At 42.4% G+C, this 24,908-nt stretch overlaps 1 long non-coding RNA gene across 1 annotated transcript; it reads left to right on the top strand.

Moving 5' to 3' along the window:
• On the top strand, positions 1-9,720 carry LOC113647082. The gene is made up of 7 exons (XR_003441591.2): positions 1-87; positions 182-267; positions 348-1,747; positions 1,850-5,866; positions 7,812-7,995; positions 8,087-8,214; positions 8,504-9,720. It is a non-coding gene; the product is annotated as an uncharacterized LOC113647082 (long non-coding RNA).
• Positions 9,721-24,908: the final 15,188 nt, after the last annotated feature.

Below are 24,908 nucleotides of genomic sequence, written 5' to 3'. Positions count from 1 at the left end.
CTAGTATGTTCTGGATATTGCTGTCAACTGTATTCAGTTATTACACTCTACTTGTAAATGCTGTCGGGCTGGTATTGGATGCTGCATGTGAGTTTATTAATTAAAATAAATTGCCTGATGGCATATAATGAGTTATATCCAGAACGGGATTCGGGTGTAATGATCCTTTTTCTTTGTTTAGTTAATTTTATGTATGTGGCGTGCATGCTGCTGTTTCCCATACTGGTCGAGATTGGTGAACACTGAGATTTGTGCAGCACACTGCATGTAAGTGCATATTGTGAAATAAGATCTCTTATACCCAGAATAAGACTGGTTTTGTGTAATTTTTTCCTTTCTTGTTCTAGTCTATTTTGTGTGCATTTTAGATATTGTTGACAGTTAATACTGACGGTGAACACTGAAAATACCTATAGGCTGCAGTGTTTTGTGCTAAACGCGAGGCTGCAGCAACTTTCCGTTGGGTCTGGTATGCAGTACAAGAAACTGTAAAATGGTATGTTTAATTGATTTGTGTAATATGGAGATTTTAATGATAATAAATTACTGTTTTTAGATGGGTTTAAGATGTATTGTGAAGCGTTGTTTTATCTAGAGATTGCATAATACGTTTATTTGGAATTATGTAATGGTGCTGTGTAACATGGGTTGGTGTTTTATTTGAGAATGTAATTTTATATATTGTCTTCTTTTTTTGTAGAGTGCTATGTGGTCCTGTTGATCACTGTTTTCCCTACCTTTATTTTTTTGTATAGTTTGTTTATTGGCTTGGAAGCTGATTATTGTTATTTTTGTTTGTTTCATTTATTTTCTATCGGCCCATAGTTACCTTGCCTCCTTACTGATTTAGAGCGCTCTTAACAAAAGTAGGACAAATACTACATCAGGTTGTGTACTGTTTATGACAATCGGAGGGGGGGTTACTCACTATTAATTGTACAAGTGTGGTGTGTTGTGTGGGCTTTGTTTTGTACTTTGGTTTATCGGATTTGTTTCTTTTTTCTTTCTTTTTCTTTTGAATTGTATCGTGAAGTGGCTAACCCCTCGGTAGAAGTAACCTTTGTGCACGTATGCTGGTTTAAGTCCTCAGTATGATTTAAATTAAGAGAGCGAGAAAAACCAGTAAATAAATGTATTGACTTAATGCAGTATTGGTCTGAGTAATTTCATTTATTTGAATAACTGTGTGGGAAGCCCTTTGTGGGATCTCCTACCCGTGTAAATTGGAGTGGCGTAGTCACTGACAATTAGTTACCTATTTGACTCTGTCACAGCTGTGAGACATTTACGTCTCTCACACTCCTATATTGTCTTGGCATCATCTATAAGGTGCAAAAATGCAGTTTTGTTATGACCTTTGATTGGAACAACCTGTAACAATTTGTTCACAAACTACAACCTGGGCCAGGAGCTTCTAAAGAGAAAGTCCATGTTTGTCTTCACATACTGTTCAGAACAGCCAGTAACAACAATAATGTCTTACTGCCCCAACAAGGGAAAAACTTTATTCTCATGAGCACTTTGCACAAAAATGCTGAAAGCAGAACATGCGAGAACCAGAAACCGAGGTTTGTTGGACGAAGATGTTTCCTACTGTAAGTGCCATGTGTCAAAGCGGTACAAGAGGCACATCTTCTCTAAGGAGCTGGGGAAGAAACGTGATACTACATGGAACATGTACCAAGGACCAGCTGCTGTACAGTGAGGGATCCAGGACAGGATGACACGTTGTGCACCAGCACGCCAGGTAAGCGTCTCTGAGCATGTGTACAGTGGCGTATGTTTATGAATGTATGTTGTTTGTGTCTTGGGATCAGCAATAAAACACACTAATCATCCTCATTTCCAGGTTGTTACTGGGGGAAAAGAAAGAGGAAGAAGCAGCCATCTGATGGCAAGACTAACATGTGAACCACATCACAGCGTGGTCTGTACAAATGACCATTCGCAGGGACCACACTGTGATACCATGTCCTTCATATACTGCAGACCTGCCAACCTTGGAAAAAAATTTGAGTAGCAACTTACTGCATCGACACGGCGCAAGGTCAGGCACATTTGCTGGTCAGTGTTGATTAAGTTCACAAGCTCATTCATCACAAATTTTTACTATATTTTTCCTATATAAATACTGCCAAATAAAGTAAAATTTGACCTGTGCGTAAAATTTAAACTTTAGGCACAACACCGGTCAAGAACTTCTGAGGGGCTTCCCTCTCCCTCTCTGTCCGTATCCTCATCTGACATCATGTGTATTACTAACTGCAAGGCACACACTCAAAACACACACATCATCATTCTCATGTTTTTCTTAATGTTTCCACGCGCATTTGCATGAAAACACTTTGTACATATTAATAATGTTTTAAGGCACAAATGGCATGTAAGAAGATTTGCATCTTACAGTAATGTACAAAATGTACAATAACAATACTTGGCTGCTACTAAAATAAAGAGTATAACGTTATGTGCATGATCGATTGTGTAATATCTGCATACTATTTTAACAACTCTTTATGTATTGCCATAAATTAGATCTAATGAACTAAACAGTAACTTCATATCTGACAACACATACATGAGTTCATTTTCTCAGCAATAAAGCAAGACTCTAGACTTCACTATGGTTTTGACTGGCTGATCATATAATAATACCTCCCTCATCATTTCTACAGGAGCCGGTAACAATCGAGTCAGAATACGATTGATATTTACTGACTACGTGCTATAAAAGGGACACGGATGCTCGCGGAAATTGATGTCTGAGTGCTCGTGCCAGTTTGTCTTTCCCGTTAAAGTACGATGGCAATGCGTTTACAGGCATGACTTACGTTTCCTATATAAATACTGGCAAATAAATTAAAACTTGATCTGTGCGTAAAACTTAAACTTGAGGCACAACACCGGACACTTGGGCACATGCCCCCAGTAAAGGAGTCTAATGACGCCTGTGGTTCAGCAGGCTTATTAAAATGGATGAAATTCACAATTCTGGCCATTTACCTTTGAAACGTTAACTTATAAAAAACGGTCACTGTAAGAAGAATTGAAGACGGACAGAGACGGATGAAAACCACCTCCGTTTTGACGGCTCTCCGCTTGTAGCGTTGAAGAGTTTTAAACTGGCGCTATGATTGGTCTAATTATTATTTTCCCAGGTTGCTGCCCAATGCGGTCACACCCATAGGCGCGTTGCCCGGTGCGTAAATGCACAGACAGTTGAACTCAAAGCCATCAATGGTTTTTTACAATGCGTATTTTGAAGTGACAAATTGTAGCAGCGTACTTTGATGTCTAAATGCGTATCTGCTACACAAAATGCGTAAAGGTTGGCAGGTCTGTATACTGTGTAGATGCCCACATATGCACCTTTTCATTTCTACCTATAAATGTTTGTATTTCTGTACATTGTGTCATGTGCATAGTGTGTATGGTGACAATGTAAAGACACATCATATGTACATACATACATGTGTTCATATTGTCAGTATTATATTGTGGTTGGCCGTTGTGTTCATTTTTGGTTTAAAATCAATGCTCAAATAAGTTACTTTCATTTGTGTTGATTTTAAGTCACCGGGTCAATTTGACAGACTCATTTCCCAGCACTGTGACTTTCTACATGTATTGTAGAAAGATGTGGCTCAGCGCAATGAATAGTTCCCATCACTATATTGTAGATGTTACGATCATTACATCTACTTGTTAATGGCCTGGCATTGATACAATAGACAAGCCAGGCATTTGTCTGTGACTTAATGTCCCCTTGGAATTTGTGTATTGGCTCACAGTGGCTGCACGATGTGTCTCTGTGCCCTGTGAAAGCTGGAATGCTGAATGAATTCTTCAAGAATTGCTGATAATCTAGAGCGTTTCTGAAAGTAGATGAAACAGTAAGAATAGCTGGAAGTGTCTGATACATTAAAACTACTGTATAGCTGAAAACACCTGAGATGAAATACAAGTAGAAATAGTTGAATTTCAAAATAACGAGTAATTAAATAAGTATTGAAAATGCAGTCATCAAGTAAATGGTAGGTGACTTAATTCTAACAATAGAAATGTAAAAAAGCCCTAAGATCGAAGACCATAAAAGATATTACAAAACCGAGCAGAGGGTTTATAGTGTACTGTTATGACTACAAAAAGTAAAGTATCTTTTTATATTTTGGCCCACCGTGAATTTGAGTTTGACACCCCTGATGTAATTTGATATTGATTTAAGAATTATCTTAGTTCTGTTTGTGACCGCATTCAGTCTTGTGTGAATTAACTATTTTAAAAAGAGTAACTTCAGACTAATATCTGTAACTTTTTCATTTTATCCTGTAGTGTCGACATGATTTTTAAACATTAGCTGTGTATGTTTTTCTAATACCAGCTCATCATCGACCCACATTTGACTTTGTTAAAAAGGTAAAGTTATTGTATTGTATACTCTTACGCTTTTCATGGCCAAAATCATGCAGAAGAAAGGGTTTAAAGTTGTTGCATAGTGTTCATAAAATTCATGCCAGAATTCTGATAGGCAACTCACCAAACTCCACCAATGTCATGACGCATCTCGTATTGCATATTTGGGAGAAGCAGCTTGAATTCAGAGAAGTGTGCAATAAGTTCAGAAAATATCTGTCCACCATGAATCACAAGAATTATTTTGTGTGGCATTGATGCTTCTGGACTCGGAGGCAAAATGTCTTCTAAATTTTGTAGATCTATGACCGTGATTTCTCCAGAGAATATTATCACTTCATCACTTGCATCTAGCAAGGCTGTTTAGGAACTGTGAAAAGAAACATTCAGATCTTCTCTAGAATATAGAGGAGGCACATAATCACTGCTTAAACCAGTACTTTCCACAAAAATGACATTCAAGCCTCCTGAAGACTGAAATAATATATTATACTTCCTCCACTGTGTCCTGTTGTGAGTTTTGATGCATCATACATTTCCCCTACTGTACTGTTGTCATCTAATGACATTTCCGGATAATTTATTAGATCCACTTCAAATTCAGAAATACTGCCTTGAGAATTTTTTTCATTTTGCCTCCTCAGTCAGTTCTTTTTTTTTTTTTCCAGTCTCTTGGCACAGTCAACTTGTTTCTTGCAACTCCTTTTTTTATTCTCTTTTGTGAAGCATCCACCCAATCTCCACTTTTCTTGTCAGTAGAACATTCCTTTTTTTTTGTTGTCTGCTGATCAGTCTTGGAATGATTTCGTTTTTAGTCTTTTGTTTAATTTCGACTTTAGGTGATCAAACAGCTTGGACTTCATGTAAGTGGGTTTGCTTTCTTGCCTCCTACAATATCCCATCACTGGTAGCCTGTCACCATAGGAAGGCAAACAGCTTTTCATCTGGTCATCATTCATTAGCAGAAGGATGTCCGCATCAATCTACAAACAAATACATTTTTAGTATTAGTCTATACATATATATATGATCCAATCTCCAAGCCAATCACTTAATTAAAAATAAAATAAAATAGGTGAATCTCACAGGATGTCTTTGTAGCTCTTGTCTACACACCAAAAAGATAATTAAATTATTTGAGGTAGAATCAGAAGATACGCAATTCACCCGCTTCGAATGTTATCACACTATTGAATGGATGTTCAGTGGATTGAATGGATGGATCAGTGTTTAATGGGAAGATCGATATGGTCCAGTCGGGGCATGTTGTGGCTACTGGAAGGCTCAGAAGGTTGTTATCATCTATCAAATGCTCAATCAATGATACAACTACAAGAGAAGTCTCCAGATCCACTCAGAGGAATCCAGTTCACCGGGAATCCAGTTTACCGATGGCTGGACGTCGACTGGATAAAACGGCAACGTTGGGCACTTTCCTGCTTAATTGTTTCAGGTAAGACCAATTAAATGATAAAACATAGCATTTAAACTGTTATTAATTAGCCAATAAGCAAAAATAATACAGAAAACGTGCTTTAAGGTGGCGTGGCATGAGTGTTGACATGAGAGAACCGTGTTGAAATGGTGTTTGTAAACGTTATATATTACATTATTAGCCTATCTTTACCTTACATACGTGAGCATTAACGTTACTAGTATGTTTCTACGTGCCTGTGGCCTGGTATGAAATCATAGATATCTACACTTAGATGCCGCCTTGGCTACGGCAGTTCATTGGAACGAATGCGTCAATAGAGCCGCCATCTTGGAAAGGGGGCCCCCTCCTCTTTAATGCATCAGCGTCAATGTAGGCAAAGAATTAAAATCATCATAAATCGTCATGAATATCGTAAAACACATTCTCACTTGTGAAATGTAATCCCCTACTGTCTGTTTTTTAGTTTTCATTCATTTGAACATCCAAATGTCCGGCATCGTCCATGACTTTGAAGTACAAGACACCTATACAAAGATGGCGGTGGTTTTGATGCATTTTTAGAACCACAAAGTGACATATTGGTGTAGATATCTATGGTGTTAAATAAGAACCATGTTGAAATGGTGTTTGTAAATGTTATATAGCCTATGGTTATTATCCTATCTTTGCGTCACATACGTGCGCAATAACGTTACTAGCATGTTATTACGTGCCTGTGGCCTGGTATGAAATAAGAACCGTGTTGCAATCGTGTTAGTAAACGTTATATATTACATTATTAGCCATTTAAATATGTGAGCATTAACTTTATAAGCATGCCTGAACAGAAAATGTGTTTTAAAGCAGCATGACATGAGATAACAACCATGTTGTAATTGTTGTAAAAGCTATATATTACGTTAATAGCCTTTTCCTTACCTAAAAACAGCTAAAACCAGCATAACTTGGTTTTAGTTGGTCTTTCAGCCTGGTTTTAGCTTGTGTAGACCGGTCTGGATGTGTTTGTCACTTTTAAGATGGTCAAGCTGGACCGGTGACCAGATTAAACCAGCTACTGCCACCTTATAGATGGATCTATCTATCTCACCAAATACATATACCTCACCTGCATCGCATTTTTACTGAAGCATTTCAGTCTTTTAGGCTGTGATATAAAAGTACAGTATGGGTTGCATTTTGCTTTATCCAATAATTGCCTAATATTTAGATTTCAGATATGGGAAAAGCTGTTAAGCGCACACGCTTCAGGAATGTTAAGATTAAGGTGGTGAGGAGGTCTATCACTGGCCCTGCAAAGTTACCTTGGTCAGGCTCCTTACTTACCTTGGTCAAGCTCCTCCTCAGCCAAACTCCAAACACACCCACTCTTTGGACCCTTCCACATCCATTACGCCTCAACAGGCTGAACCCGATGATGTGGCACCAAGCTGTAGTTTATATTCTGAGACTGCATACAGTAAGGAAAAGAAGAGAGAGCTTCATGCCTGGGATGCATTCAAGGATGACATGCTTAAGGTGTCGTTTGAATGTTCAGCACCAATCACTACCCAGTGTGTTGTCTGCCTAGATGAACATGCTGATTATAGGTGCATTGAGTGCAGCACCACTGCAGTGTTTTGTGAGGCTTGTCTGTAGAGGACTCACAGAAATAGGGTTAAATTGAAAAAATAAAAATAGGGGGTCACATAGGATTCCATTCATTATGCTAAGCTAGCGGCGACCCTGCCATACTAAAACAATGCATGCACTGAGACAAATGCAATTGCCCACATATCTAAATGTAGGAAAGAAGTTAAATAAGCCCTATTTCTAAAAACGATGGAGTGTTCCTTTAAGCGAATTGAAATGCTAGTTTCAGAGAACCGTTAAATTGTCTCCTTCGTTGAAACTGAACACATTAAGATTGTGAATATAATGAATGTTTTATGGTCATTCCTTTACGTGTTTTCTTCTGCTTCAGATTCTTCAGGACTTCACTCTCCTCTTTGGGTCAGAAACTGCTTCCAGACTTTTGGAAAGGTGGCCAACTGCTTTCAAAGCAAAGGTTATCAGACTAGCATAAACCTTGACTCCTACTCCACTGCTGAAAAGATTGTCATCTGCCAAACAGAACAGAGAAGGCAGTGAGGCACAAGATTCCCCAGGTAGAGTTGTACACCAATAACTTGCAATGGCTTTGCAGCTTAAATCTACTAAACTTATTATACACATTTACATATGTTCTGTGTTTTTCAGATTGGGACAATGACGCATCTTCATTTCTTCTGCTTCTGCATCTCTTCTCACCCCAGGCTTCAGGAAGAAAGAAAATCCATAAGATCAGTGTTTGTCAGGCTGTTGACCATCTGGTGGTATTTCATAAAGTAGGTAACTGGTGCACTGGTGACGTACAGTAAAACATGGGCTATGAGTGTTGTACCTCAATATTAATTCAATATGAGAAACTCTAAAATGGGGGTTAATATAGCAAGTTGATAACTCTCAACCTAAATTGAATTAATAGCCGGTTGGTGCATATACTTTTCTTCTGGACTGTCTCCTGTTCTTTACAATGTTCAGTTAAGCTAAAAAGATTAAAATTAATGTTTATCTGATTAAGCTGTACTTATTAATTTGTCATTAGTATTGATATATATAATAATTTCCATTCAGACATGCCGGAGTATACAGGAACACCTTGAGACAGAAGAGAATCGTCAACCATACATTCTTCAGGGTGCAGCAAGGAAGCAATCAGTCAGTTCTTCATCATGGTTGATAAAAAGATCATCCCCTGTCAAGCATCCTCTTCACTAGCATCAATTGATGTACTCTTCAAGGTCCATTTTGTCTTCAGCATAAGCTATGATCTTCCACTCAAAAAGCTATACACTTTCGTCCAAACTACTGTCTACGGAATTGATGTTGGCACCACAAGTGAGAGCCCAAGGGTACAGGAGCTCAGAGCTAAATTCTTGAATGATGTTTAGATGCTACATCTGTAAATCACTGCTTGCTACTGTACAACAGTCAAATTAATTCGGCACCTTGAACTTGTACATGGTTTGTACCTTGGGAAGAAATTTGAGCTAGTTTGTGCTCAGGATGGCTGTAACTTGCAATTTAAAAGTTATGCAGGGTTTAGAAAACATTTAACTAGATTTCATTTTTGGGGGTGTAGCATCAAGCAGTGCAAATATATCACTACAACATCAACAAGCTCCAACAAATCCTGATGAAGCAGTGTCACTTGTTGTGTCTGACACAGAGCAAAGATCAGATAATGATGCAAGTTTGCAAGATTGTTCTTCTATTTCAAGGGATAGTTCCAGGGAAATGTGTGCATCGATAATAGCCAAATTGCAGGTTAACGGTGTTGCAAACAATTTAATTATGTCAGTTGTTGAAAGCATGGAGGATTTTGTTAATGATTTTCATACAATGAACTGTCGGACCTTGAACACTGTGATTTTATTTCACAGCAGCTCCACATTGATCCCTCTAGTGAGGTAACAGTCACACCATGCATATACATAATATATATAAGATATATAAGACATATATAAATGTCGTGGTACTGAGTATCGCTGTGGTCTTGTTGTTTGTTTAGACTCGGTTGATGATGCACCTGCCTTTGGAAAAATTGTTAAGGATGGAATTTATTTGTTGACCTCATGTATGTAATCCGATTTTGTTGAACATCTTCATGCTTTCAGTATTGTCGCACAAGAGCACGGTCTTGTACTCAGAAAAGCCTGAAGAATTGTTTTACTACAAGCCATTTGATTTACAAATGTCCTATGGTAATGACAGTCTATCTTACATCATTGTGGTTTGTTATTTGTAATAAATGTGATGGCTTGGTGTTCATGTGCTGGAATAAATTTTTGAAGGAGTTATATGGAGTGATGTGTTTTAATTCAAATTATTATTTTCAGATTAAATGATCAGTAATGCAGAACCCTAATAAGAAAAAAGTTCACTTCTATCAACACCAGGATGGTGTAATATTTGACTCGTATAAAGTTGAGTAGATTGTGATTTCCATTTTTCTTAAGTTATAGTGTAGAATTTTAACGCTGCCAGTGTTTTCTACAAAGCTGCACTCAACTCTGTAACAGTGTTGTTATCTGCATTGGTGTTAATATTTTAGTTTAATTGTAACACTGTGTCAGTGTTGTGAGATTCAAGACTTTTGTAAGTGTTTAAATTAACTATTGGTGTTGATTTCCAGATTTCAAATTTACTGTGCAGGGACGTTTTTCTGCACTCCACAATCTCTCAGCTACAATTTATTATAAGACCATTAGGTCATGTACATAACACACACATGTGAGAGCGAGCAGCCTACAAACACTACACTCTGATCTGTGTTCAAGTTTCTACAACTGACACTGCAGATACAGTGCATTTTATTAGAGAAAATAAAGAATTATACAGCTGTACACTACCAGTTAATAACATGACAATACTAGTCGTACTTTACACTCAGTTATATGTTGGATTTCACGGAGACCCTAAAACAGTTGGTGTGTGTTGTTCTCTGTGCTCGTACAGGTACAAATCTGTCACCTCCAGACCTCTGATTTTACACACACACTGGTTCAGCTGGAGTGTTCACATACGTCCAAACACATCCAAACTAAAGAGAAAGGTTGATTATTTTAACCTTATAAACTATTCTTGATTATGATTTACATTTTTTAGTAAATTTTCAGGTGGAAAAATCTCTCATCATAAAAAATGGAAATAAAGGATATTAGAAAGAACACTACTCTTTACTACAGATGTCACTGTTACTATTTCAACACAACTTAGTGAACCCATCTTTCTCCACAGAGTAAATGGGATCATGTCTTTCATGCCTTCACAACTGAGAAGTGAACGTGGGGTTTTCTTCTCAAATCTGAGCTCCTTCCCAGTTTACAGAGTAACGTCACCTCAGCACGACTGCACACAGGATCAGAAATAAATAAAGTCAAACTTCTTACCTTTAAATGAGTTACAATGTATATACACAAGTAGGGCTGGGCGATAAAAAGTTTAAAATAAAAATGTTTACATCTGATTTTTCTCTCCTGGTCCTTATTTTAAATGGGTCATAAAAAATATCAATAATTATCGATATCGACCGATAAGAAACACTGAAATCGTGAAACAGTTTTCAGCCATATCGCCCAGCCCTATACACAAGTATTAGCTTTTAGATGGATCAACATACAGACATATTTGTTTGTTAAATCTAAAACACTGATTTTACACATAGCAGGAAAATCTAACCCACCTTGTAGGTAAAAATCTAACGCAACACTACTGTGTGTTACACTAAAGGATTTGTTTAGGTGGGTTTCAGGTGGCTGCAAGTGACATGGTACTTCCTGAAGAGTGTAGAGTATATTGTATAATACACAGAGTGGAACTAGCTTTGAACAGCACAACCTCCGCAAACCTAGCAAGGTAAGTGAGACGCCCGACTCCAAGGTAACGGTCATTTTCTTCTCTTAAGGAACACAATTTAGCCCCAGTATTAAAATAAATAATGTCTCAGATACAATCACAATACACCTTCCAAGTCAGTGCTTTAACCCAGGACTAGACAAAAGAAGTTAGCACCTAATTCACCTCTGAAACTCAGTTATAAAACTCACCTTAAGCTGAATACAAGACCATATTCAATACAATAAAGAAAATCCACCTCCACTTTTTCCAGTATGGTACAATTCAGTATTTTGTTCCCAGACCAATAAGGGCTCAAGTGATATTAGACCGTAGTGTCTGTAAACCTTTAGCCCAATGTGTAAGATTCTTTCAGTAATTAATGATGAACAAAGAACAAAACCAGTCTGTTACAACACTGTACAACAAAAATATAAAGATTCACCACAGCTGCTTATAAATAAAAACAGTCCACGGCTTAAAATCTCCAAAATCCACAGAAAAGTTTAAAAGAACGAAACCTGTCATTTCTTCAACAGTAACGCTGATAAATCTGACCGACTGTCACATTGCAACCGTCTCTGTGTTCATCGTCTGTTTTTACCACATCCACCATCTTCTGATGCAGTGAACCAGACAGAATTACTGTGTCTATAATTCAATCACATAAAGTCATTCACAGGTTGGTGTCTTTGTCGAGCTCCAAGTAGAACAAAACAGGACTTTTTAATAACAGCGGTCACGACACTACACTCACCTGTGACAAATAATTCATCCTCTCTCTTTTTACCTGCTTGTATACTTGATAAGCAAAGAACAAAAAGACATCATCAAAATAAAGATCTAGAGATGAGCCGGATACTCGACTGAAATGAGTATCCGGTACGGATAAAGCACTTCTGCCGAGTACGAGTATTATACGAGTAATACGAGTCAATACCTGTGCTCGGATTGAATGAAAATCATCATTGGGTATCTGATTGTGTCAGCATTCTGTGATAGACTAGTCACAGCGCCCTTCCCCTACACACATGTATTGTGTTGTTGTGTCTCGCTCTGCTCACTCACAGTCAAACACAACAGCTCTCTGTCTCTCCCTCAGTCGCTCGGGTTCACGGGGCTTTTCCGTTAACGTTTAGGGTTTCTTCAGCTTTTTACTTCGGTTTGTAACGTTAAAGTGAAGTGACATACGGCTAAGTACGGTGACCCATACTCAGAATTCGTTCTCTGCATTTGACCCATCCAAAGTGCAGACACACACACAGCAGTGAACACACACACACACCGTGAACACACACACCTGGAGCAGTGGGCAGCCATTTATGCTGCGGCACCCGGGGAGCAGTTGGGGGGTTCGGTGCCTTGCTCAAGGGCACCTCAGTCGTGGACGGCCCGAGACTCGAACCCACAACCTTGGGATTACGAGTCAGACTCTCTAACCCCAATAATACGTACTTACTAACCAGTAGTTCTGGTAAACGTGGGTTCGTTCAGACGTGGTGCTTGCTTGGTAGAATGCGACTCGCATTGCGTCTTTACCTGTCGGGAGATTTTTTTCTTTTTTAAACCTTCAGCTGTCTCTAACCAGCAACCAGACACTGAGTGTATGACACGTTTTTGCTGTATTTCATAAAAACATAAAGGTAGTTCGTTTGCTATCGTGATCAAAACCATCGATCTGAAGCTCAATCCTGATGCTGTCCTGTAAATATTTTTCTAATCAGCAATAAATATAATAAACTGAGCGCCCTGTCTGACAGCAAGACGCCAGGCAGGGCGGTCGTCAGCACAGCTCTCCCAATTGTTTACGTTGATGTTGGCCATCTTCATGTCCTTTTTGCAGACATTTTTGTACCGCAGACGTGGCCGCCCGGTCAGTCGTGCACCTTCTGCTAGCTCGCCGTACAGCAGGTCCTTGGGTATGCGACCCGGGTCCATTCTCCTAACATGGCCGAGCCAGCGAAGGCGCCTCTCACTGAGAATGCTATTCATGCCGGTGCGTTCCAGAACCTCTGTGTTGGGTACTTTGTCCTGCCACTGGATACGCAGAATGCGCCGCAAGCATCACAGGTGGAAGCTGTTGAGTTTCACCTTGTGACTTGCGTAGGTGGTCCATGCCTCGCTGCTGTAAAGGAGTGTGCTGAGCACACAGGCCTGGTAGATGCGCAGTTTGGTCTTCTCGGTGAGGTTGTGGTTATTCCAGACCCTCTGGTTCAGTCTGGCCATAACTGCTGATGCTTTGGCAATCCGGCCGTTCACATCAGTATCAACGGAGAGCGAATTGGAGATGGTGGACCCAAGGTATGTATAGTTCTCAACAACTTGCAAGTTGTACCCCTCGATGTCCATGGTGGGAGGGGAGTCTGCGTCCTGCACCATTACGTTAGTCTTCTTCAGACTGATGGTCAGTCCGAACTCCTTGCATGTGTGGGAGAAGCGACATACCAGTTTCTGCAGTCCACCTTCCGTGTGTGATGTCAAGGCTGCATCGTCGGGCGAAGAGCAATTCACGGATGAGAACCTCTGTGACCTTGGTCTTAGCACGAAGACGGGCGATGTTAAACAGCTTGCCATCAGTTCTGGTGTGGATGTACACGCCCTCGCTGCAGTCCTTAAAGGTGTACTGGAGGAGTATGGAGAAGAAGATGGCAAAAAGCGTCGGCGCAAGGACACAGCCTTGCTTCACTCCGCTGCTGACTGGGAAGGCCTCCGATGTTGCGCCATTGAAGCACACTGTGCTGTACATGTTATGATATGATAGCCAGCAGTCGTGTGGGGCAGCCGACCTTCTGTAGGAGCCTGAATAGTCCACTCCGGCTGACCAGGTCAAACGCCTTGGTCAGGTCTATGAAGGCAATGTAGAGGGGCATCTGCTGCTCATGACACTTCTCCTGTAGCTGTCATAGTGAGACGATCATGTCTACAGTTGACTGGCCGGCTCGGAAACCTCACTGGGACTCTGGGTAGATACGGGCGGCTAGGGTCTGCAGGCGCGCCAGGACGACACGGGCGAAAGCCTTTCCAACGATGCTGAGGAGGGATATGCCTCGGTAGTTGTTGCAGTCACTGCCGTCTCCTTTGTTCTTGTACAGAGTGACAATGTTTGCATCTCGCATGTCCTGGGGGATGTATCCTTGTCCCCAGCAGAGGCAGAGCAGTTCGTGCAGGGGTTGGAGTAGTGCTGGTTTCCTGATCTTAAGGACTTCAGGCGGTATGCCGTCACTCCCTGGGGCCTTCCCACAAGCGAGGCAGTCGATAGCTTTTCTGAGCTCTTCCAGGGTGAGTGATGTGTCTAGTTCCTCCATGACTGGCAGGTCTGGGATGGCGTCTAAGGTGGTGTCAGTGACAATATTTTGGTTTGCGTACAGCTCGAGATAGTGCTCAACCCAGTGCTGCAGCTGTTTCCCCTGGTCTTTGATGACTTCGCCAGTCTTGGACTTAAGTGGGACGATCTTAGAGATGGGCCTAAAGAAGGCCTATTGCCTTCTTGATACCCTCATACATGCCCCTTGCATCCCCGGTTTCGGCAGCTGTCTGTATACTGGTGCAGAGGTTCAGCCAGTAGGTGTTAGCACAATGGCGGGCGGTCTGCTGTGCATTTTTCCTGGCAGACCCGAGGGCTTGTACTGTACCAGGGCTAGACACAGCCTTGTAAGCCAGGAGGGCTTGCCTCTTTGCCTCAGTCACGGGCTCCATCACCTCCCAGTTGGCCCCATACCAATCAATGTTTTTGCTCTCCTTCCCATAGGCAGTAATGGCTGAGTTGTACACAGCATTTCGGAGGTGGGACCACTTGGAGTCGATGGTGTCATCAGGTGTCTCTTTGGTGAGAGCCTCATGGAGCTTGCAGATGAACTGCTGTGTCTTGTCTGGGTTGTTTGTACAGCAGGTGTTGATGCATGGACAACCCTTCTTCTTGGCATGGTGCAGTGTCTTGGGTATTATTCGTACCTTGCTGGCCACAAGTGAGTGGTCCGTGTCGCAGTCGGCACTGTGGTAGCTGCGGGTGAGAAGGACGCTGGCTAGTTCCACACGCCTTGTGATGACAAGATCTAGCTGGTGCCAGTGGCGGGAACCAGGATGTGTCCATGACACCTGGTGGATCTCCTTGCATTTGAAGAAGGTGATTGTCACACATAGGCTGTGGGAGCAGCACATCTCCAGCAGTCCCTGGCCATTCTCGTTGACCTTACCCCTCCCGTGCGAGCCGGGACAAGTGGGCCATGCCTCGTTTTTAGCTCCCACTCTCGCATTGAAGTCTCCTAGTAGGTAGAGGCCTTCAGTACTGGGGATATTGGATATTGCTTCATCCAGAGCCTCGTAGAACTGGTCTTTTTCTTCTGGGTTTGAGCAGAGGGTTGGGGCATACACACTGAGGATGTTGGCTGGTCCTGATGATGTTGACAGCCGGAGAGCAAGGATCCTCTCAGTGCCCGATGACGGAAGAAAGTGTAATTGACTTCCCTAATGGTGCCGCTGCCAGCCAGTCGGGTCTCTTGAAGACAGGCAATATCGACATTCAGTCGAAGAGTTCCCTGTCAATGACGGCAGTCTTCCGTGCATCATTTACCTGCTGCAGGTCAGTGATGAATCCAGGACACAAGGTCCTGACGTTCCAGCTGGCAAAACGAAGAGCTGGAGTCTTCTTTTTTCTTCTTTGTAACTTGCCTGGTGCAGAGTTTGTAGCCTGCTTGTTGAGATAATTCTCTAAGCTCCACGCACCCAGTGAAGCAAGCAGGCTATGGCGGGACAGCACCTTATTGACTGGGGGCTGCCCAGCTTGAGGTGGGCGGTAGCTGTCCAATGAGACATGGTGATCTCTCCCACCATCGAAAGCAGCCCCTGGTGCCAAGCTCTACACCAAACGAGCTACGGCTTAGAACCGGTAGACTGCTGCTTCCCAGTGTTGTGCCGACGCCAGAGCCGACGCTGGAGTGTCCTCTCCAGTGGAGCTACAAAGCCTGGGCAAACCAGAATAGGGAATCAGCTGTTGCCCATGCAGCAGATCCCCCCTCTCCACGCAGCTTGTGAGCCCAAGGGAACGACTATGTCGATACAGCTTGGCACCAGCGGCGTCGCAGGAGTTGCCGGAGTGACTTTGAAATCAATGTCGGACTCCGTCTCTGGATTTTCTGTCGGGGTTAACTCCCTTAGCCTTCCCCATGAGTGGGTATAGCCGCAAGGCAGCGGAGGTTTGAGATCAGAGTTTTCCTTCTCCTAGATGAGCTACCACCCAAGGTTTACGAGCCCCATCTCTCGGGTTAGATACAGATAATGCTGTACTCGCTCATCCCTATAAAAATCTTCATATAAAATAAGAAGATAAAAGGTGAACATTTTCTCACTTCATCTGTTGAATGTGTCAAGCTCCAAAATGATGATTGATGTTTTATTTACCACGAGCTCAGTTCTTGGTAAAGTTTAGGAGTAGTGCAGTCTGAAGGAGACTTTTGTTTTTCCTTCATATTGGATTAAATTTTTAAAAAGCATTTCAGTCAGAACCACTTGAATCAAAATAAAGACAATACTTTGACATATTTAAATTTTTTATTTGCAAGCTTATAAAATTTACATTTGGCGGTATTTCTGTGTTCTGAATTCCCCATCCTTTTCATGCGCTCCATGAAAGCTAGTCAGGTAGCAGCAGCAGCTTCTGGGGACAATCTCCAATTTAACTGGGAAAGCAGCCAGACAAAATCCCCCCCAAACCATGGCAATCCTCTGTGGCTCTTCCTGCCAACTGAAGAGATAGCAGAGGATTAAAGTGAGCATTTCACTAGCCAATCTTATTAGTAAAATACCAAGAGCAGAGGACATGTTATTATCAGGCACGGAAAGCAGTTCTTTTGCCATTTACTAGCAACCACTGACCATTAAACCCCATTTTTTAAAGAACAGAAACACAATACAAGCAGAGCCAGTAGCCATCGATTATCAATCCACCAGGTCACTATCTTTCTTTCCCTGGACACTGCTGCAGAGCTTCTACAAGGAGCAGAGAAATTTAATCAAGCTTTTCATTTTGATTGCTGGCTAGCATTTAACCATTGTCAAGTTAAGAAGTTAGACCATGTCGTCAGTAAATATTTCCTGAATAACGTATCATAACAGCCTAGCGAGTCCTAGCATAACGTTACATAACGCCTATCAAGGCATGGCATAACGTATCATAACGCCTTGCAAGTCCTGGCATAACGTATCATAACCACCTAGCAGGGCATAGCATAGCATAGCCTAGCGAGGCATTGCATAACGTAACATAATGCCTAGCAAGGCATAGCATAACGCATCATAACAGCCTAGAGAGTCCTAGCACAACGCAACTTAACGCCCAGCAAGGCATGGAATAACACGGCTTAGCGAGGCATAACCCAGCGTAACTCAACCCAACACAGCCCCGCAAGGCATCGCATAACGTAACGCAAAACAGCCCAGCAGGGCACAGCACAACGCAACACAAACACAGCCCAGCGAGGCATAGCATAATGTAACATAACGCCTAGCAAGGCATGGCATAACGTACCATTACAGCCTAGGGAGGCATAGCATAACGCAACAAACGCCTATCGAGACACGGCATAATGCATCATATCAGCCTAGGGAGGCATAGCACAATGCAACATAACGCCCAGCAAGGCACGGCACAACGTATCATAACAGCCAAGTGAGGCACAGCATAACGTAACATAACGCCTAGCAGGCATGGCCTAACGTATCATAACAGCCTAGCGAGGCACAGCACGACGCATCACAACATCCTAGCGAGGTACAACATAGTGCAACATAACCTAACATGGCCTAGCAAGGCACAGCACAACATACCATAACACAGCCCAGCGAGGCATAGCATAATGTAACATAACGCCTAGCAAGGCATGGCATAACGTACCATTACAGCCTAGGGAGGCATAGCATAACGCAACAAACGCCTATCGAGACACGGCATAATGCATCATATCAGCCTAGGGAGGCATAGCACAATGCAACATAACGCCCAGCAAGGCACGGCACAACGTATCATAACAGCCAAGTGAGGCACAGCATAACGTAACATAACGCCTAGCAAGGCATGGCATAACGTATCATAACAGCCTAGCGAGGCACAGCACGACGCATCACAACATCCTAGCGAGGTACAACATAGTGCAACATAACCTAACATGGCCTAGCAAGGCACAGCACAACATACCATAACACAGCCCAGCGAGGCATTGCACAACGCATCACAACACAGCCTAGCGAGGCACAGCATAACGCATCACAACAGCCTAGCGAGGTATAACAGTGTAATGTAACCTAACATGGCCTAGCAAGGCATAGCATAACGCAACACAACAGCCTATCGAGGCACAGCCCGACGTATCACAACAGCCTAGCGAGGCACAACATAACGTAACCTCACACCGCCTAGCAAGGCGCAGCACAACGAAACACAACATAGGCCAGCAAAGCACAGCACAACGCATCATAACATAGCCTAATGAGGCATAGCATAACGCATCATAACAGCCTAGCGAGTCCTAGCATAACGCAACATAACGCCTAGCGAGGCATAGCATAACATAGCATAACCTAACTTAGCTTAGCAGGGCATAGTATAACGTAACCTAGCATAGCTTAGCGTGGCATAACATAACGTAACGTAACATAGCCTAGCAGGGCTTGGCATAACGTAACCTAACATAGCCTGGCGAGGCATAGCATAACGTAACATAGCTTAGCAAGGCATAGCATAAAGTAACCTAACATAGCCTAGCGAGGCATAGCATAACGTAACGTAACATAACCTAGCAGGGCTTGGCATAACGTAACCTAACATAGCCTAGCGAGGCATAGCATAACCTAACATAACGCCTAGCGAGGCATAACATAGCGCAACGTAACCTAACCTGGCCTAGCAAGGCATAGCATAACGTAACAACATAGCCTAGCAAGGCAAGTCTAACCTAGCATAATGCAACATAGCCTAGCAAGACGTAGCCTACCTAGCATAACATAACCTAGCATAACATAACGAGCTGGAATAGCAAGGCATATCAAGGCATAGCATTACCTAGCATGAGGTAATCTAGCCTAGTATAGCAAGCGTGGCATGACCCGTCGTGACGAGCAATGCAGAAGCATAGCATAACCTTATCTTATAACATAGAGTAACATACAATATAACATACATAGCATAGCATAGCATAACAGACTGTACAACAGCCAGCCCTTCAGGTCGCTTCCGGCTCAACAAACGCACCATTATACACGAACATGCGCGCCGTATCGATTTACCGTAAGTTCAAAGCGTCTTCAAACTTCCTCTTCGGCTCGAGTATACTAATAGTAATCACGACCTCTTATAGTTCCATATCGTGAACACAAAAGAAGATAGCTGCGGTTTAAACTCTAATTAGCCGCCGAGTTCAAATCGCAGAAGAAACAGCCAAGCAGACAGACTGAAAAAAGCATTTAAATAGGGCGCCCTGTTTGAAAGGGTCCAAGAGCGCGCTTAGGAATCAGATCAGCTGATGGGCGGGGTTAGAAAATTTGATATCAGCTGATAGCTGAGCTTGACTATGTGGCCTGCTTGAACTGACGCTGAACGCTATATTTATGTTTTAATTTTATTAGAAAGAACAATTGAGGAAAAAAGACATGACAGAGTGAATATCCACACAACACTGTGTCACAAAGAACAAAAGATAAGGAACTGGAACATAAGATACTTGAAAGACAGTGTTTTAATATTTACTTTTTTTTTCTATCCATATTGATCCCATTTTGTCAATCTTATGTTTTTCTGTGAGAGTTCTGTTAAATGTCACTTTCAAAATAAACAGAAACGAAAAAGTCTTTCACTGGTGTTTAGTTCAGAGATGTCTTTAGTGTATAGATTTATTTTCTTAAATTTTAGAAAAAAAAATTCATGATTCATATATAAAATATATAAAATGACTCATATGATGTTATAAGATTTTGTCCATGTGGCCCAGCCCTTAGTTCAGATATAACATGTTAGTCTAAAAAGTGAAACAAGCTTCTGTAAAAGTACCAGAGGTTTGTGTAAAGATGATTAGAGGAACTATTAACACACATTAATCCAAACAGTGCAGTTCAGAGCTAAACCATGCAGTAATACATTTATAAATAAAAATATTCACTCAGCTTCTCTGGAGGCTTTGACCACTGGCAGCAGCCTCAGAAAACATTCATCTGATGGATCATATTTACTCAAATTAAACACGTCCAGCTCCTGATCTGAGTTCAGTAACACAAACACCAGAGCTGACCACTGAGCAGGAGAGAGTCTGGTTCCTCTGAGACGTCTGTAACCTCCTCTGTTCAGGTAAGATTCTACATCCTGCACTAGAGAATGATCATTCAGTTCATTCAGACAGTGAAACAGATTGATGGATTTCTCTGTAGATTGATTCTCCCTGATCTTCTCCTTGATGTATGTCACTGTTTCCTGTTTGCTGTGAGATCTGCTTCCTGTCTGTGGCATTACGCATCGTAAGAGAGTCTGATTGGACTCCAGTGAGAGACCCAGAAGGAAGCGGAGGAACAGGTCCGGGTGTCCATTCTCACTCTGTAAGGCCTTGTCCACTGCACTCCTGAGGGGATCAGACATGTTTGACTTCCTGAAAAGATCAGACAGATCAGAGTGAAGACCAAACTCCTCTCTGAAGATCTGGGTACACACTCCTGAGGACACGGACACTTCTCTGACGTCAATGCCACACTCTCTAAGGTCTTCCTCATAGAAGATCAGTTTTCCTTTCTCCAGCTGGTGGAAAGCCAATTTACCCAGTGCCATGATACTCTCTCTGGTCTGCTGAGGATCAAGTTCACATTTCTGATTGTACTTTTGGTCCTTGTGTTTGATCAGAAAGGAAAATTTTTGCAGCACAAACGAACAAGACTATTTTGCTGACGTTTTGCATTGGGTGGGGGGCCAACTTCACGCTGGTGATCTCGTCTGACCTCGGAAGCTAAGCAGAGTCGGGCCTGGTTAGTACTTGGATAGGCGACTGCCTGGGAATACCTGTGTGCTTTAACTCTCTACATTTGATTATATTGTCTTCTGGTAAAGTAGGTTCCTGTCTTTTGTATACTATCTGCTTAACTCACTTTGTTCTAGAGTAGTGTGATTTGAATCGTGTTATATTCTATAGCATTGTTGATTTTTATAGTGTTGGTTTTTGTTGTTCTCTCAGCTGATTAATCAGGAGTAGTTTCAGTCTCCCTTAAGGTGTGAATTGGGGGCAGGGCTTACCTATTTAAATTGAAGGTGAACCAGCCTACTCTTCAGTGTGCTTTAACTCTCTACATTTGATTATATTGTCTTCTGGTAAAGTAGGTTCCTGTCTTTTGTATACTATCTGCTTAACTCACTTTGTTCTAGAGTAGTGTGATTTGAATCGTGTTATATTCTATAGCATTGTTGATTTTTATAGTGTTGGTTTTTGTTGTTCTCTCAGCTGATTAATCAGGAGTAGTTTCAGTCTCCCTTAAGGTGTGAATTGGGGGCAGGGCTTACCTATTTAAATTGAAGGTTCTCTCTCTCACATTAGTGTCTAGTACTAGACTACAAATATGTGCCTTAAACCCATCTCTGTACTCAAGGCCTACTCTCGCAGACGCTCTCATCCACAAAGCAGAGGTCACAATCCCAATAACCTCATCTACCCTCCTCTGTTATGTAAGTCTCAAACAGTAGTGGTAGGTGGGCTCTGGAATTGTCAGTCTGCGGTAAAGAAAGCTGATTTTATCTCTGCTTTAACTTCCCATTACTCCTTTGATTTTCTTGCTCTAACAGAAACCTGGATATCCCCACAGAACACGGCTACACCAGCTGCTTTATCCTCTGCCTATGCTTTCTCTCACTCACCACGAGAAACAGGCAGGGGTGGTGGTACAGGTTTATTGTTGTCAAAGAAATGGTGCTTTAAACCTCTACTCTTCTCTAATTTAACCATCTCTTCTTTTGAATTTCATGCCATTTCAGTTACCTCTCCTATCAGCCTTGTTATCATTGTTGTCTACTGCCCTCCTGGTCCCCTAGGAAACTTCCTGGAAGAAATGGACTCACTGCTTAGTGCTTTCCCTTCCGATAGCTCCCCCCTGACAGTGCTTGGTGACTTCAACCTCCCCTCTGACAAGCTACATTCTTCTTCCCTCCTGTCTCTTCTCGACTCTTTCTCCCTCACACTCAACAGCTACATCCCCACACACAAAGGAGGCAATGTCCTGGACCTGGTTTTCACCCGTCCTTCTCCAGCTACAGATATGACTGCTACCCCACTCCACGTCTCTGATCATCACCTGGTATCCTTCACCATCACTCTACCTATCTTACCTAAAACTACCTCTCACCCCCTTGCTCTTACTCGCCGCAACCTTCACTCTGTCTCACCTTCATCTGTAGCTTCCTGCACTCTTTCTTCCCTTCCTGATGCTAAGTCTTTTTCCTCACTACCCTTAGACTCAGCCACAGATACTTTCCTCTCATCTCTTTCCTCAACTATGGACTCCCTCTGCCCTATGTTCACTAAACCCAAGAAAACTTCTTCTTCTGCTCCTTGGCTTTCAGATGTGCTGCGCAACAATCGAAGAGAGCTAAGATCATCAGAGAGAAAGTGGAAGAAATCACAACTTGATGCAGATCTTGATTTTTACAGAACACTTCTTGTCAAGTTCTCCTCAGATGTGACTTCTGCCAAGACTTCCTTCTACAAGGAAAAGCTTGAAGCTTCCTCACATGACCCTCGGAAATTCCACAACATCATCTCTTCTCTGCTCAACCCCCCGGCTCCACCTTCCTCATCCTCCCTGACTGCAGAAGACTTTGCTTCTTTCTACCAGGAGAAGATTGAGGAAATCTGCCGGACCTTCACTTCAGCCCCGACTGCACTTACATCTCAGAGTATGGATTCCCCTACACCTTCGTTGTCACATTTTTCAACTGTGGCAGCAGAAGAGATTTTACAACTCATCCAGTCCTGCAATCCTACCACCTGCCCATTGGATCCACTCCCTACCACTATGCTCCAGACCATCTCACAAGACCTCTTGCCCTTCATTTCCACTATCGTCAATAGATCCATAGCATCTGGTCAGGTGCCAACTACTTTCAAGAGAGCAAGGGTTATTCCCATCCTAAAGAAACCTGCTCTGGATCCATCAGACATCAGTAACTACAGACCGGTATCACTTCTCTCATTTCTTTCAAAAATTCTTGAACGCATTGTCTATAATCAACTGTCTGTCTATCTCTCACAGAACAACCTCCAAGATCCCAAACAGTCTGGCTTTAAAGCAGCTCACTCTACAGAGACAGCCCTTTTGGATGTCTCTGAGAAGCTACATACTGCTAGATCAGCCAAACTATCATCCGTCCTTATCCTCCTTGACCTTTCAGCAGCGTTTGATACGGTCAACCACAAGACTCTCTTATCCTCCCTCAAGAGTCTTGGGATTTGCGGATCAGCTTGGGAATGGTTTGCCTCCTACCTGGAAGGACGCTCATATCAAGTAACATGGAGGGGAGTGACTTCTGCTCCACGCAGACTCTCCACTGGTGTCCCACAGGGCTCAGTACTTGGTCCTCTTCTTTTCTCCTTGTATACTCACTCTCTTGGTGAAGTTATTTCATCACATGGGTTCTCTTACCACTGCTATGCTGATGATACACAACTTATCTTCTCTTTCCCACCCTCAGATGCCACAGCTTCTGACCGGATCTCAGCATGTCTGGCAGAAATTTCATCATGGATGACTGCTCATCAGTTAAAGCTCAATCCTAGCAAAACTGAACTGCTGTTCATCCCAGGTGATTCATCCCCAGGTCACGATCTTGCTATATCCTTGCACAACGATCTGATCTCCCCTTCAGCCACAGCTCGCAACCTTGGGGTAACCATGGACAATCAACTGTCCTTTTCCTCTCATGTTGCAAATGTGACTCGCTCATGTCGGTTTCTTCTCTACAACATTAGAAGGATTCGGCCATTTTTGTCCACACAGACTGCCCAGGTACTTGTTCAGTCTCTTGTCATTTCTAGACTGGATTACTGCAATGCACTGCTGGCAGGTCTACCTATGAACGCAATCCGTCCTCTGCAAATGATCCAAAATGCAGCTGCCCGGCTTGTTTTCAACCTGCCAAAGTTCTCGCATACCACCCCGCTACTGCGATCCCTCCACTGGCTTCCGGTAGCTGCACGCATCCGGTTCAAAACACTGATGCTGGCCTACAAAGCCAAAAATGGACCAGCCCCCTCTTACCTCAAAGCCCTCATCATTCCTCGCACTGCACCCCGTAACCTCCGATCTACCAGCACTGCTCGACTGGTTCCACCATCTCTCAGGGTAAGAGGCAAGTATACTACAAGACTCTTCTCTGTACTGGCACCAAGGTGGTGGAATGAACTTCCCATAGAGGTCCGGACAGCCGAGTCACTGGCTATTTTCAAGCGGCGGTTGAAGACCTACTTATTCAGGAAGCACTTCAACTAGCACTTCTTTCCTTATCTTTTGCATTTAAAAAAAAAAAAAAAAAAAAAAAAAAACCTTTGACACTTTTTCATTCTAACTTTGAACAAATGTTTTAAACTCTTGGTATCTTAAGTATGTAACCTAGTGAACCAGCATTAAT

The sequence above is a fragment of the Tachysurus fulvidraco genome, chromosome 16 (genome assembly GCF_022655615.1).
Source record: "Tachysurus fulvidraco isolate hzauxx_2018 chromosome 16, HZAU_PFXX_2.0, whole genome shotgun sequence".
NCBI lineage: Eukaryota > Metazoa > Chordata > Actinopteri > Siluriformes > Bagridae > Tachysurus > Tachysurus fulvidraco.
The sequence above is the reverse complement of the archived record's forward strand: the minus strand, read 5'-3'. Positions and strand labels throughout refer to the sequence as shown.